The 15,422-nt window shown below is 37.6% G+C and overlaps 1 long non-coding RNA gene across 1 annotated transcript; it reads right to left on the bottom strand.

The window, feature by feature from the left end:
• Positions 1–10,718: 10,718 nt before the first annotated feature.
• On the bottom strand, positions 10,719–15,029 carry LOC118598767. Its single transcript, XR_004947882.1, has 2 exons — positions 14,730–15,029; positions 10,719–14,606 (listed from the first exon to the last, which is right to left on the bottom strand). It is a non-coding gene; the product is annotated as an uncharacterized LOC118598767 (long non-coding RNA).
• Between the last annotated feature and the right edge of the window lie 393 nt (positions 15,030–15,422).

The following is a 15,422-nucleotide window of genomic DNA, read 5'->3' as shown; positions in this document are numbered from 1 at the left end:
TCTTTTACAGTACGGTACTTACTTGTTATTTACATGGTACTTATATAGGTTCCTTTATGGTATTTTCATTGTTTATGCATGCTTCTTACATTGTATATATTACGTTTTATGATACTTATGTGATACGTTACTATGTCTCTCTTGGTAGTTGGTTTTTATGTGCTTCTTTTGTGGTTGCTTGATAAGAGCTTCATGGTACTTATCATGTCTAAGAAAAGAGTAGGTACACAGAAAGCACATTTTTCGTACTTTCAGTGCATTTTGTAAGTATATGTGTACCATGAAGCACACATAAACTTACCAAATGAATTGAAAGTACCCAAAAGGTACTTTCTGTGTACCTATTATCCTCTTACATATGTTAAGCACCAGGAAACACGTTATAAGGAACCACAAAAGTAGCACGAATCACCAAGAGATACATATTATCTTACCACTTAGTACCTCATAAAAGCTCAGTATGCAGAATGTGGAACAACGTGCCACGTGTCATGTAACTACCAAGTAGGTACCTCGTTGGTACAATGCAAATACATCATAAGTACAACATAATTAGCCAGTAACTACAGTACTGCTAAGGAAGTGCTACCGCTGTTTTTACGTGATATTAAAATAAACCTACCTTCACTCAATCTAAGTAGTATTTTCCAATACTGGTTAAAATTTATTTATTTTATTTTGAAAGAGTTTTATAATAATAAAATTGATCTTTTAGGCTCCTTTCTTTGAATTCAAGGTTGATGGGATGAAAGCACACATTTAAAATAATAGTAAATATACTGGTATAGGACGATTTGAATAACAACTTGCCTCAGACAGATCAATCTGGTTGGGTCATAGGAATGTAAATTGATTAATTGATTAAGTAAATTAATTATTACACCCCAATAATTATTATTAAAGACAACTGCTGGAAAAGATCAGTCAATTTAGAATGTAATTTCTCAAGTTTGAGAACCAGTTTTACTAATATTGACAAAAAATGGAAACTTTCTATACAATGACTCTCATTCGTTTGATCTAGTTGTATTACAAAGTAATTGTGGAAACAGAACGCTTTTTGGGTGGCACTCCTGATGGATGCGCTCCCTGGTGCTTTCCTTCACTTTCTTCCCTCACCTCCTTCTGAACTGGTTAATCACATCTCTTCAATCCGTGCCCAGTGAGCCCAACAGACAGCCTCCAGGGTCCTGCTCACAGTTCAGCAAATATTAGACAAACAGGCGCTTTGTGTGTACGTACACTATGAAAAAGATGTGTGGCGGGATGTCATATTACGTTTCCCTTGGCCATTGGTTAACCTTGCACTCTGCCGCGCACAGATTCGGAGAAGTGTTTGCACACAGACACATAAGCATGAATTCACTGCATCCCCTTGGCAACATTTAGTGAATCAAAAGTGAGGTTACGCAGAGTTCACTGTACACACATTCACTCAACAAATTCTTAGCAAACCAGACAGATGAACGCATTTCTTGTCTATCATTTCCATATTTCTACACGGTGCTCTGTTGTCCCTGCAAATGCTTTTCAGGCCACTGGAAAAAAAAAAAGCTTCTGCTGTTTACTGTACTTGGTTTTCAAAGGATTTCATGGCCAAGAAATGACTGCTACTAATGCTCACGAGCACAATAAACAAAAATGATATCAAATATTCATGCAGCTAAAACAAGGATGGGAACTACAGTGTAAGCAAATCAAACTTTATTTGCTTTTAGGCTTGCCTCAGAAAAAAGTTTAGCGTGATTTATTGCAGCTATATGCGCTTAATTTTGTAGATTAAGTTGTATTCTGTGCAGGCAAAGTTTTAGCATGAGTGGAGAAGGGGGCTGGAACAGTGCAGAGGGCATAATTTGTATCTTAAGCTATGGAAAATTGTGTTAGCAAAGCAGAAACAAAAGGAGGCCTCAAGTGCTTGAGGAGATGCAAGAGAGCGGAAACTTTTTTGGGGAAAAAAAGCAGAAAAAAAAACAGAACAGAAAAGAAATCAAAGAGAATATGAAGGGGAGGAGCATTGTTTAGCCAGAATTTGACAAGAAGTTGACCTATGCTATGGTCACAAGTACAACTGCCACTGCGTGACGGGAAGGCAGAAACAGAATCTTTAAGAGTTTTTTTGACAATCGTTTACATGGTGACGGTGGCAGTCAGGCATCTTTCAGGCATCGGGGATGCTGCCATAATGAAATTAGACAATAGGCGGCCACAGGGCAGTGCCAGCCGGATCGCTGGATTGGACAATGTGTAAACGTCTTTGTACGGCAGCTGTCCATTTCAAGCACCATCGGCCGCGCGATAACCTGGGGGGTTTGTTAAAACTGCACCACTGGCCATTTGCAACTCATATTTTAAGCACACATTATAAAAAGACAGCATGACTCCCAAGAAAGCACAATGTCCTGTGTTCTTCTTATTTTTCTTGACATAAACTCCAATTCATTACAGATCTCAGAGTCACTGTGGTGCTATTAACACCATGATGAGTTTTGTGCAGCATCAGTACATCTCTCCATTTGGATCATGGTGACTGGGATTGTCAGATTGACATTTTGTCATTGCTGTGTCCTCGGCCCATATCAACAGCCCTCGTAGAGTGCCTGTCCTGCCACGAAAAGATTTCTAACAATCGGACGGTGGCTGTGGGACGGCAGCACTTGGGGCAGAGGGTTGACTGGAGGGTGGTAGTCTGAAATCGACCCATCATCATGACCAGCCAGCAAGGCCAAGTGGGCCCCATGTTTCAAAAGTGGGCAGGAAATGTGGGCCCCAATTGGGTTTGTCTACAGTTTCTCAGGTGGACCCACCTGTGTTTGCCCACATTGGCTCAAGTGGGTACTCAGTGTGCTGGCTCGTGTACCAAGCTCTACCACGGTCTGGTAAAGCAAGCAAGCGCCACCGCCCAGGCAACTGGAGCCCACATTTTCTGCCCTCTTTGGCCCTGCTGGCTGGGAGATGATTTTGGGGAACTATGAGAGACTGCTATCAGTCAGTTATCGGACTGCTGCCTTCCTTCCACACGCCCGTCACTGGACTGCAATCGCATAACCTCCAAAACTTCCCAGGGAGCCACTGACCAATGTCAAAAAAAATTGTCCAGTTGCCATAAAAGTTTAATTATTTCTTAAAACCTCTGCAGCCACCATGAGGTTACAAGCTGCATTAATACAGTGCAACAGCTGCCTCCCGATTGCAAATGCTGCAGTGGTGGCACTGGCTGAATTTGCTGAAAAACTTGCCTTTAAGTTACTGTGCTGTAGCATTTTGACATATGTGACTGTAGTCTCAGTGTGATGCACGCCACGGCCAGAATCAGTCACACAACACCTTTGAAACTCTCAAAAGCTTCCTTGTGAATCTGCCATCCCCTTTCACAGCTGCCTAGAGCAGATAACAAGACTAACTCAGTTAACCATCTCACCTAATAGACTTCTCTCCTGTCAATCACTTCTCAAAACACCGACACTCACTCATCCGAGCACACATGCGTGCATGCACATGCTCGCATCGTTCGCATGTGGGTCAACTTTCTCCAGAGTGCAACATCTCCCCGAGCTCAATATATGCAGGCCAATGAACCTGACCAAATCATATCTCATGTCACGTGTGCGCATTGATTTTCTTTAGTTTCTCTAAATAACTGCAAATTACAACATTGGTGTGCTACCGATGCTGCAATGCTGCTGAAAACTGTGGAAACCATAGAATATGCATAATGAAATTACATGCAATGCAATACAGTAACATGATATGACATTGCAATAATGCTATACATAACACTACAATGCAACATGAAACAGCAGAGTATGATAAAGTACATTGCAATCAGATTACCAGTCTATAGGACCCACACACACAAGCAAAGGCTGTGATCTCATTTTCTTTGATTAAATGACTGTCTCCCTCAGGGGAAACAGGGAATGCAATTGCTATGCATGCGAATTTCTGCGTGAATGTGAATCCACGCTGCTGTATGAGGCAAGCCCGAGACTTCAAGCTGTGACGGATCCACACATGTCATGCCTCCCACTGCTCCAGCAAACTTCAGGTTCTGTGCTGTCTGCCATTATAAAAGCATCTTTGCTTCACTGCTAACTTTCCTCACAAATCACTTTCTGAATTTTATTGTCAGTATAGATTTAAAATAAAAAAAAAAAAAGACAGAAAAAATAAAATCCTATTGACTCACCACCGGCCTCCAACATCCACTGCTGTCTCAAATGCCTTTTATTGCATTATTTTTATGTTTATTTAATGTACTATGAAAATTACACGAAAAATGTCAGAGCCTGACTTCTGACATTTTTACAGGATGTTTATGAGATGTGTAATTTAAAGATTGGAATCTTTTGTTGTTACTTTTTAAGGAGGGAAAACCGTCTTATTGTTTACATGCAGCACAAATATTTTACATTATCTTTTGCAATCAGTGACATTTTCCAAAACCTCAAATTAGTGATGCAGTTAAATTCTGATTGGTTGAAACTTTTTCCTACTTCTAAGACCGCTTTTATTGTGTTAGAGTAGAGTGGGTAGCTCTAATAGCTCGCCACAGAGATGTCCAATACTGCACGCGACTGCAGAGTCACCCTGGTGTTTGTGCATGTGACAGGACAACGAGTTGTAATGAAAATCCGAGGTGTAGGGTAAAGACAAATGATGACATTACAGTCCCCCGAGGTGCTCCTGTGCTGCTCAACACCTTCTCAGACACAGAACCCATCAGCTTCACGTACTGCGGTTCATCTGTCAGGTGGTCAATAATCCAGACAACTGTGAAGACATCCGCCTGTGTTTTCTGAAGCACCCCAGACACAAACAGCAACAAGCAAACATCATCCGGAGATTCCATGAAGAACAAACACCAGGGAGGGTTAAGCAAACCAGCTTTCAGCCAGGATGCTTTTGAAATCCCAATTCAGAGAATAATCTGCAACAATCCCAAAAGAAGTCACCTTAGAGAAGCTTGTTTAAATCTATGATAAAACTTTGACTCAAACTTTCATGAGCCAGTCTGGTGAAAACTGTGTTTTTGTTGTTTTTATCATGTTCTTGAAGCATTTTTTTTCATGAAGGAGGACATAAATAAAGAAAATTAAGATGCATTTGAGGCTTTAATATATGTTAATAAATAAAGATATTTTGCATTTGCTTCCTTCATATTTCTGACATTATATCAAGCCAAGAGTAACTGGACAGTATTCGTGAAGATCATAAGAATCCTTGCAGCTGACAGAACCAAGTGTTCAGACAGAAGCTGGAACAGTGGCTTTTCTGTACTCTGCACTGACAACGAGGAACAATCTCCAAAATGACTTTAAGTTGAAGCAACTGGTTCATACAGGTCAGTGTAAAACTATACTCAAAAAGTTGGAAGTGAGAAATACAGTTTGTGAAGGTTTTAAATGGTTTTATGAATTTTATTGCCCTTTGGTGTGTATGTGTATGTGACCCCCCAGGGCTCCATTGAAAAGGAGATTTTTAATCTCAACAGGACTTCCCTGTTAAATAAAGGTAAATAATAAGATAAATAATTTCTGTATCCAAATTGTGGTAAATCAGAAACACATGAAAAATGCAGTTTGAAAAACCTACTAGTTGTTACGTACAAACAATAATTGGCAGGTCAAGATTTGAAAGATTTGCGCTGCTTCAACATTTCGCACAAAGCCTATCCAACGGTGGCGGACAGTAGCAAAACAGAAGAAGTATCCCTCCCTGCTCGTCCAGTGTGAACACCGCGGAGTAAATGCACGGTCAAAAATGTGTGTTTAGTGGGTTCTTGAAAGCGTGTCACATGCTCAATATGAATAAAGCTTACAAATAATGTAAAAATTTAAGACACTTATGAGCATTTGAGATGAAAACCATCATCACCATGAAAGGCAAGGCAACTCAGAAAAGCTTTAACACACTGGATCTGTGTCAGTGAGCAGATTCTCTGTGACCTCTCATGGAAGACTTCCTGTCCATGCTTGAAAAAAGTCATTTTCTTAGCCACAGCATCAAGGAAAAACAGGCCTGACCTCCATCTGTAGAGTGTTGCTTCCATCAAATTATCCCCAAGCTTCAAGTGGATGAAATGAATTCTTTCTGTACTCCTAAAAACCTCCCAAAGTAAATAACAAAAAGTAATGGGGACTGAGTTGAAGGAATGGGCACAAGAAAAGTAGTTAAGCTAAATCCAGAGGGAGCGAAGAACAGAGCACAGAGTGAAACTAACTTAAAACACAAGTTTAAATCTAATGGAGTCAATTAAAACTCAAATTGAACACAGATGTTTGGCTATCTTCTAGACTTAAAATGAGAAACAATCAACCAAATAAACAACAAGCAGAAATAACACCTCAAAATCATAAGCATAGTCAAGAATTACATTTTCTAAATTTCTTCGCATGCTTTCTGGTATATTTTAGTTTTATTTATTTTTTGAAACACATTACGTTTTTTTCTGTGGTAGGAAGCAGTCACAACACTTTCAGACAGTTGCATCAAAAAGGGGGATATGACAGAACGTTTTTAGTATCCTGTCAATGTTCACACCTCACTTTGGTTTCCATTTACCACAGCTGCTTCTTTTTTCATTTCCGCACTCTATTTTTGGCTTTTTTTGCTGGCAGATCCCCATCATTGTGTCACTGTTACCTGTTTTTTGGTGTGATAGTTGACACTGTCGTCTCATAGCAAAAAAAGTTACTGGTTTGACTCCCAGCATTGTTGAGTTTTGCATGTTGTACCCTTGCAAGCATTTTTTTGTATATATAGAAACCCCTCCCCAAAAGCAAAAACATTATTTTGCTGGTTTTGGTGTCTCAGTTTTCTCCTCATGAGTGAGTGTTGGCATGGTTGACGGACACGTTTAGTTTTTCTGCAGTTTTGATCCATGATTTGGACTATGACAGAGTTTGGGATAGGCTCCAGCAACCCCCTTGACCTCTATCTGGCATGTAGCTGGTAATTATGATGGATACATTGTTCATCAAACTAAATGAGTTAGTGACAAAAAATAAATAATGTTTTAGTCCGTCTTCAATAAAATAAAAGTAAATAGAAAGCTAAAAAACAAATTAAGCTACAGTTATGAATGTACAGTTTGTTTGCAGTGAGGAGTAACATTTGTGAATGTGTTGATTTTTGTTAAGTTGAACCGTTTCACAGAGGAGTGAATGGGGTCATAGTTTTGTTTTGGTATAATATATGATTTGTGTATTACAAAACAATAGCAAAAAAACAAAAGCATCTTTTTTTTTTTTTTTTTTTTTTTAGATAATGAGCCAAAAAAAGTGGAAACAAGCAAGTAACTATAAGTTGGTCTCGTTCCCTTTCAACCTTGTGTTGTGTTCCGGCGTTAATTTAAGTCAACTTTGGGTGGGAGTCAATGGAACTTTTATTCTGAAATATAAATGAGATCTCTCAACATTTTTTATTAATTTGGTCCCCTTTTTTTTTCTCTAACAAAATACACAAAAGAAAGAGGAATGAATGTTAGAAGCCCACCAAACTAAGCTAAGCTAGTTCCCATGAACTGTGCACATTTACTTATCGAAAAAGGGTATAAAAAATTTAATAAAGACTATATGAAACTGACAAACACTTCTTAAGCTAAGTAGAGTTTAATTTAAAATATAAAATGGTAAATAACGGACATAGAGTGAAGCACGACTCACCTCATTCATAGCATTCTGTGTGCATGCTGGCAGGTGAATACTAGAAAAATGTGGTGAGTTCAAGTACTGTTGGACATACAGCATCAGGAGTTAACAGACATATATTTACAAGGAATTTTGTGGAATTTAATCACTAAAAACAAAACACGTATTACATAACATGGAAGAAAACCCTTTTAGTTAGCCATGCTAAGCCTAATGTTATGCAACAAGACCATGTTTAATTTAGCACAACACGTGTTTGATGTAAACATTACCCACGATTGGGTTGAACAGACCAGAAAAATTTAAGACTGGGACAAAAAAACCTTTAAAAATACAAAAAAAGTTTTTATTTTCAACATTAAAGTGAAATGATTTGATATTATAAACCTGCTTTTAATTTGTTAATCACTACATAGTCATGCTCTTCAAAGCTTTAATATCATTGTACCAAATTATGACACTCTATTTAGCATTTCACACATCCATTATGTGGCTGTTATAGCTCTTCATATGACTGTCATCCACCCTTCTGTCATTCAAAGAGATTATGATGCAATGATGCATCGAGTACAGAGATTTCCTTTCTGTCAGCGACTGAACCTCTGCTATGGATCTCATCTAGCCAGCCTCATTTATCCCTGCTTTAGCACACGCATCCAAGGTTGTGCTTTTTGACATGCCAGAAGACTCAAACATTACAAACACACATACCGATCACATATCTTAACCCACAGTTCCCCACATACACACACCAGTGAACACCCACCCCCTCTCTTGCAGTTTTGCGTCAGTGCTAAGACCACAGGGACGGTTGACATTTCACTCTGGCTCCGTTTCCATTCCCTGTGATCACAGCCATGCTGCCTAGCTTCCCTTAAAGGTCACTGTTGTTGTTTGTCAAAATTCCAACAAAAACACCATGCGATGCTCTTTGTGTGTTAGGGCACGTGTGTGTGTGTGTGTGTGTGTGAGGAGGGATGTAAAGCTCTATGTGTGTTATGTACAGTGTATCAAAATAAAAGCTGTCTATCAAGTCAAATGATATTTTCTGTAACTCCACTCAGATGGTAACAAAGAACAAAGACTTCCTGGTTTGTAAGTATTAGTTGGTCGGCTGATTACAGCAGAAATTAAAACACTAAAAACGAACTGTTATGTATTTAATTGTCAAACATTAGACTTATGTACTCATATGAATAGCAACAACTCAAGAACATGCATTTTTTTGTGTTTGTGTAGGAGTTTAAAAATGTTCATGTGCACAAAAAGATGTGATCTTTGTGATGATTTGTGTGTGTCTTTTTTTCTTTTATTTGCCTTCTACCCTTTTAACCTTTCTCTTTTCACTTCCCTTTTCTCTCCTCTTGATTTCTCCAAATACATTTTTCTCTGTGTGGTGCTTTAAAGAAAAGAAGTGTAGCCTTAAATATAGGAGTTCATTTTCATACAACTTAAGTGCCTGAGGAGTAGATTGTATAACCTCTATTTTATAAAGTGAATAAATAAAAATGATGTGGAAAAAACAGATTTGAATCCGAAGAGGGACATTGTTAAATGAGTTGCTTAGAGTTTCTGCAATATGACCAGAACAAACCAAATAAACTTAGATTTCCCAAAAAATTGCTACTTACTTATTAGGTTGTTCAACACAGTTATTTTTCCTAGTTTCAAGAGAGTAATCTAAACTTTCCAAGATCATTGGCCATTAGGGCTGTGGATCGTTGGTTAGGTGGCGATCCGATTCGATTCAGAAATCAAGGTAAACGATTCACGAATCGATCCACCATTCTTACTTTTTAATGTAATGTTTGTTGCTATGTGTATGACTTTTTTCTGGATGTAGGAAAATTGAGATTATTTGTTTTAAATTACCGTCATGTGTAAATTTATTTAGAACAGAAGATCAGAATCAACAAACCTGATATTCTTAAGTCCAGCAGTAATATGAAAACCGGAAGCTTCACCGACACGAAGATGCGCTTACTCCCGGCAACAGTAGCACTGCTCTTTGATTTTATTCATAAACTTAAAATTCAACATTATTCTGCATTTAAGAGCAAAAATACATCATCTCCTGATAATATTTTACTACACTGTACAATATTGATAAGTTAGAGAATTAGCGATCAGGAGTATCCAAGCACCTGAATAATCATTACAGCCATATAGGACATGTACAACTGTTTCTCAATTGGTTACAGTTCTGTTCAAAAGCCAAAGCAAGACAAAGCATTAAAAACTAAATCTATGTCTCTTCACTTTAATATGAACACCAATATGATACTTTCCACCTTTAATGCTTGCTTTCATGTTTACTTCTCCTCTTTTTTCTGCTGAATAATGTCTGCATTTACACTGCTGTGAATCACATCAGGGTTCACTTGCATGCAGACAGAGTTTTGATGGCTTTGGTGCACTTGGATATGTTAGATTGATCCACACTGGAGTTCAATCAGTTTTTAAATTTGCCAAACAAAGAAAACTATCTGATTAAATTGACTGAAGTTACCGACACAGTAGGTGTGGGAAGTCCATGAACCCACTGAATGCACCTTCTTTAATGAGCATTTAGCCCATGGTGTTCGCTCTGGACCAGTGATGTAAGTGGGCCGGTACTCACCAGTGCTCAGTATCGGCACTTCTAAAAATAGCTCTTTACATTACCGCCATTCCTCCACGCCAGACGCCAATGCGTTTGTTTTCATTCCTATTGCAAGCTTGCATCTAACCTTTTAAGAACACTTGAGCCCAATTCAAATGTTTGAATTATTATCATTATTTTTTTTAAGAATAGAAAAAAAAGTGAAAATTAGTGTCTGTTCACTCGCAGTGTGGCACATTTGCACATTACTCTTTGGATTTTGAACAAAGAGCCTGAAAACGGTCATAGAAACTTGCATGTTTTAAAGAAAACAGAATACACTTGACTGATTGACTATAAGCAATTTTTGAGTTTTAGCATCCAGACAGAAAGTTGTCATTTTGTGTGCAGAACATCAACCACTTACCGACTTTATAGATTCTACCATTAAATAGGGCAGAGAAGTAAATAAAATGCCAACAACTGCATTATTTGTACTTCAACATTTTATTATCTCTTTATGCATTTAAGTCATTCCATTGTGGTACAAATGTGTGTGTTTGGCAAGCGGAGGGGTGTGTGTGTGGAGATCTCAGAAAGTTGCTGAGTAAGAATGTTTTTAAACATTTTTTTAAGGTGACCTGATCAGGCATTATTCCAGCAGGCCTTAAATAAGATAACAGAGCGCCTGACAAGCTTTAATGCATATGAAGACCACTGTCTTGATGCGTAAAGCAATGAAAGTAGAACATTCTAAAAGAGCAAGTTGCACATTTCATTAAATGAAATAAATCAGAAACAGAAAATTGAGAATAAGAAGAATATAAATAAAAAAAAGAAAAAAAAATCACTGTACTGTATGTTTGCAGGAATTGCAAAAAGTGGCAGGACAAACAGCCAGTGAAGGAGTTTATGAGCTTGTGAGTGGATTTTGTTGGTAAATGCAACAGAGGAGAGGATCCATTAAAAAAAAAAAATCATAGTTTGCCTTTTTTGTATTCAAACTTTTACTTGAAATATATTTCTATATTCTAGAATGCACAATAAACTCTGAAAAGACAAACCTGTGAACTGAGCGGCCGGGTGAGTGGTGCCTGAATAAAGCAATTTATCGCTTGTCTCAAACTTTTTCACTGTCTTCTTCTGTGAGTAATTAAAGCGCTCTCTCTCGCTCTCCTCATTAATTCTTGAGCTCACTTGACCCCCATTGCTCTCAATGTGCGTTGTCTTTTTAGCTGAGTGAAGCTGCATAAATGGCTGAGTTTGAATGTCATCTGCACCAACAGTAACAACCAACTTGCAGCTAGAAGATGAACAATGCCAGCAGAAAAGAAATGGGAAAAAATGACAATAAAAGGAAAACAATTGCAATATGTACATTTTGGAGTTCTTTTTTAAGGGAGTGCAGTATTTGAAAAACAAGGCAACAAGAGGGGTTTTGACATATTTTGAGAACGACTAATATGGCTACAGACTACAATAGACGCTGGTGTTTGACTGGTTTATTTGGTTCCTCCAGTAGAAGATCACGTCTGAGGCAGCTTGATTTTAAAGCGCACTCAGTCTATTATTTGGATTCTTACTCTGTTTTACTGGAGGTTCTCAATCATATTTCAGTTTTCTTAGAAGAAGTTCCAGCTGGGATGGAGGAAAAAAATGCTAAATAGCTTTATACATTAAACAAAACAGGAGACCAACGGTTCTACAATAAAAATGTGTTTGTTCTGACAAAAAAACGATATTCTGTTAGTAAACGAGCTCAACAGACTTTTTTTTCCTCCAATTTTTTGACTTAACAACAGTTTTCTTAAATTTTGGAAAAGGGTTTTTTTAATTCAAATAACAAAAGAAACATAAATGCTGTTAGATAAAGGGAAACTATTAAAATTATTTAACATTAGTTTTTTTTTTATGTCATTTATGATTTCTGAGCGTTTTTTTAATGTTGAGTTTATTTAGGCTGTTGAAATATAAATGTTTTAACTTAAAAAAATGGTTTAGATTTTTTCTAACAGAAACTTTATTGTTTTTTTTATGATAGTGGATACATGTTTGCATAAATACCCCAAAGATATGCACTGAATCTTTACAGTCAGCTATAAAATACTAAAAGAGAATTGAGAAGAATTTGAAACCAAACTATGTAGATGTAGATGCTGCTTTCAATAAGCAGATTGTTCCTGCTGTTGCAGCACAGATGATTCTTCAGCATAATTATTACGTTTGCAAAATGTAAATAATTGCATCTGATAAAGAGCTTATTTTGTGTGTGCATTAACAAATGCATTTACTGTAGCGTCACAGGAGATCCAAAATTCCACAAATAGACATTCTTTTACTCTGCATTTTTTGTAAAGATGGAGGAACAAGGACTTTCTATCCCTTTTCTATCATTTTCTATCTTTCACATTCATTTACATTATCTGTCAAAAAATAACTTTTTTTTAAACAGGAGTGGAGATAAACATTTGTGATTAAAATAAAACATTTGAGGCCAATTTATGATAAATATTGACAAAATTATGTTTATTTACAGAAAAGTGTTAAAATATATATATTTCTTAATGTTAAAGCACAAATTATTTTTATTTAAAACATTTTTGTGTTTCTTAGAATTTAACATTTCTCCTTTTTATCACTTATAGTTTTTCCTCTGTAGTCGGAGCTCTCTGCATTGGGGAGGTTGTTGGTTTTGACCATTGACTGTACATAAGAACTGGACTGAATGACCCCTACCCTCTCGCGTTCCAAATAAATTTTGGCTCAAAGATACCAAAATTATTCAGTTGTTATATTTGTCAGAGTAACAATTTTCTGTTTGGTAAAATGTTCTTCCTAATCCTAATCTTTTTTTTCTTTTTATGATCATTTTTTTTTTGAAGGGCAAATGATTCAAGTTATCAACTGACCAATCAGATGGCTCAAAAGTATGTGAAGCATGCCGGCCCTGACAGTGAACATTCAGAATGTTTGATTGGCAGATTGCCCTGAGTCCTCTTTGAGGGGTAAAGGTGAGAGCTTCCAACGAGCTCACTCCTGACTGGCAAGAGTGGACGCCATGGAAAGGTGGACTCAGACGACACGGTCCAATCACAGCCCACTGATGTCATCTGACTCCAACATGGCAGCATCTGTATCGCAAAAACATGGCTTAACGTAACACAGAAATCACTTGGTCCAGTTCTCATAAACAGTCAATGGTTTTGACATGGGAGCTGTCCGTGGTGCTGATACCAGGTTAACCTCCTAAAGGGTTTTCCTGCCTAAAGGACAATGAAAGGGGGGGCAAAATTTGGACAGTTGTAGTTATTTTTTTGTTCTTTGAAGAACTTTGTGCTTTGTTCTATGTGGAAAAGTAGTTTTTGTATCTTTGATTGATTAACATACAGAAGCAAAAGAGTGAAAACAAAAATGTGGTTTCACATTTTCTTCCAGCACTTTGATTTACAGCTCCAGGTGACTGTTCACGGTCCTTTTTTGGAGTGAGTAGGAGAAAATATAACTGTGGCTAAACTGTCTGAGAAAAAAAGAGAGAAAATGAAGGGGGGAAAAAAACAACAACAATCCATATGACAGATTGACACGCCAGTCTATTCATCACAATGAGGAATGGAGGCAAGTGTATACAACAAAAATCCCCAGTTAGATGGCGGACATCTACACACCACGCTCGCACACAGACACACACATCAATGTGCTCACATTCACACCAATAGGAAAGTAGTTCAATACTTATTACAGTGCAGCTTTGTTGAAATTTGGAATCAAATGATTGGTGGGATCTGCTGGAGAAAAGTAGAAGCAGCTAATAGTTGGTGTGTGTATGTGTGTGCAGACCGGTTTTATACCCCCCCCCCTGTCTTTTTCTCCCCCTCTTTCGCTCATGTCCACAGCCATTAGTGAGGCGGCCGTTGAGGCTGCCTTGTTTTGACAGATGCTCACTCTGTCCAAATGCATCTCGGAGGACGTTATAGCGCTTGTCACACTCACCCTCCCTTTCTTTCTAATTTCCTGTTTCTCTTCTTTATTCTTACTTATACTTATTTTTTTCTTTAGTTCGTGCCTGAACTGAAGACTTAAGTTTTAGTCGTCTTTCTGACAATACTATTCACAATGGCTTGCTTGCATGGATTCGCACCCTTTACTGATCCTTTAAACACACTGAAGTCATGAAGTAAGGGGCTTTTTCTTGTGATTTTCAGTGTCCGTAAAGCTCACAAGTCAAGGGTTATCACTATGGGTGCACTGATCCATCCCTGCTGCCTCCAGGCATGGATGTGAATGAACCAACGTGAACTGTGTGGCGAGGTCAGCCTTTCACCGGGGTCTCCAGCTGGGTACCTTGGGGGCAAAGTTTTGAAGTAGAAAGTATGGTGCTGTGAAAAGGACAAATAAAGACAGAAGAGAAGCAAACAAATGTTATTTACTTGGAGACAGAGGAAATGCTGAATTCTCGCCAAAGCTGTCTTTCGGCAGTGACAAATGAGGACATGACGGACCTGTGTGGTAACTCTGCATCTAACAGATCTTATCATTCCATAAGAGCAAAGTCACAACTGAACATTCTGTGGAAAAATCCAAAACAAACAAAGCTGAATTATATTAAATGCAAGAAATGTGTGCTTCAATGTGAGAATTTGTTTGTTTTAGTTAGTTTATTTTTAGTCATGTTCTGCTTTGAATTGACCTTTTGTTGCAACCATACGCAGTTCAAGCAAACTGTTCATAGCTCTTTTCATTTCTGTCAACTGTATTGAGTATCTTTAAGTGTTTCCTTTCATCCTTGTCAGGTCATTTGATTTGACTATTAATTATGAACACTTCCCCTTAACTCATGCCTGAAAAAAACTGGTTCAAAAGACGCTTTATTTAAAAATAGTGATGATGTAATTGTTACATATCAAATGTCAAAGTTTGTTGTCGATATTATATGTTATGATACAAGTTATGTCGTTCCTGCTCACTTTTTAGGCTCATGAATGAAAATGATCAGCTTAAAGTTATAAAAAGCAGATATCTAAAAGGAAAGAACTCTGTTCAAAATCCTCCGTTATTTATTTTGTTTGTAATTTGTAAAGTAGGATTCACAATGAAAAGGTTAAGTCTTCATTATCAAACTGTCAGCATATACATTATGTCAATGTTAATTTCATCTGTACAGGTTTTTTTTGTAGTCACATCATTGTTCTTAA

This window comes from Oryzias melastigma, linkage group LG5 (assembly GCF_002922805.2).
Source record: "Oryzias melastigma strain HK-1 linkage group LG5, ASM292280v2, whole genome shotgun sequence".
In the NCBI taxonomy this organism is placed as follows: domain Eukaryota; kingdom Metazoa; phylum Chordata; class Actinopteri; order Beloniformes; family Adrianichthyidae; genus Oryzias; species Oryzias melastigma.
The sequence above is the reverse complement of the archived record's forward strand: the minus strand, read 5'-3'. Positions and strand labels throughout refer to the sequence as shown.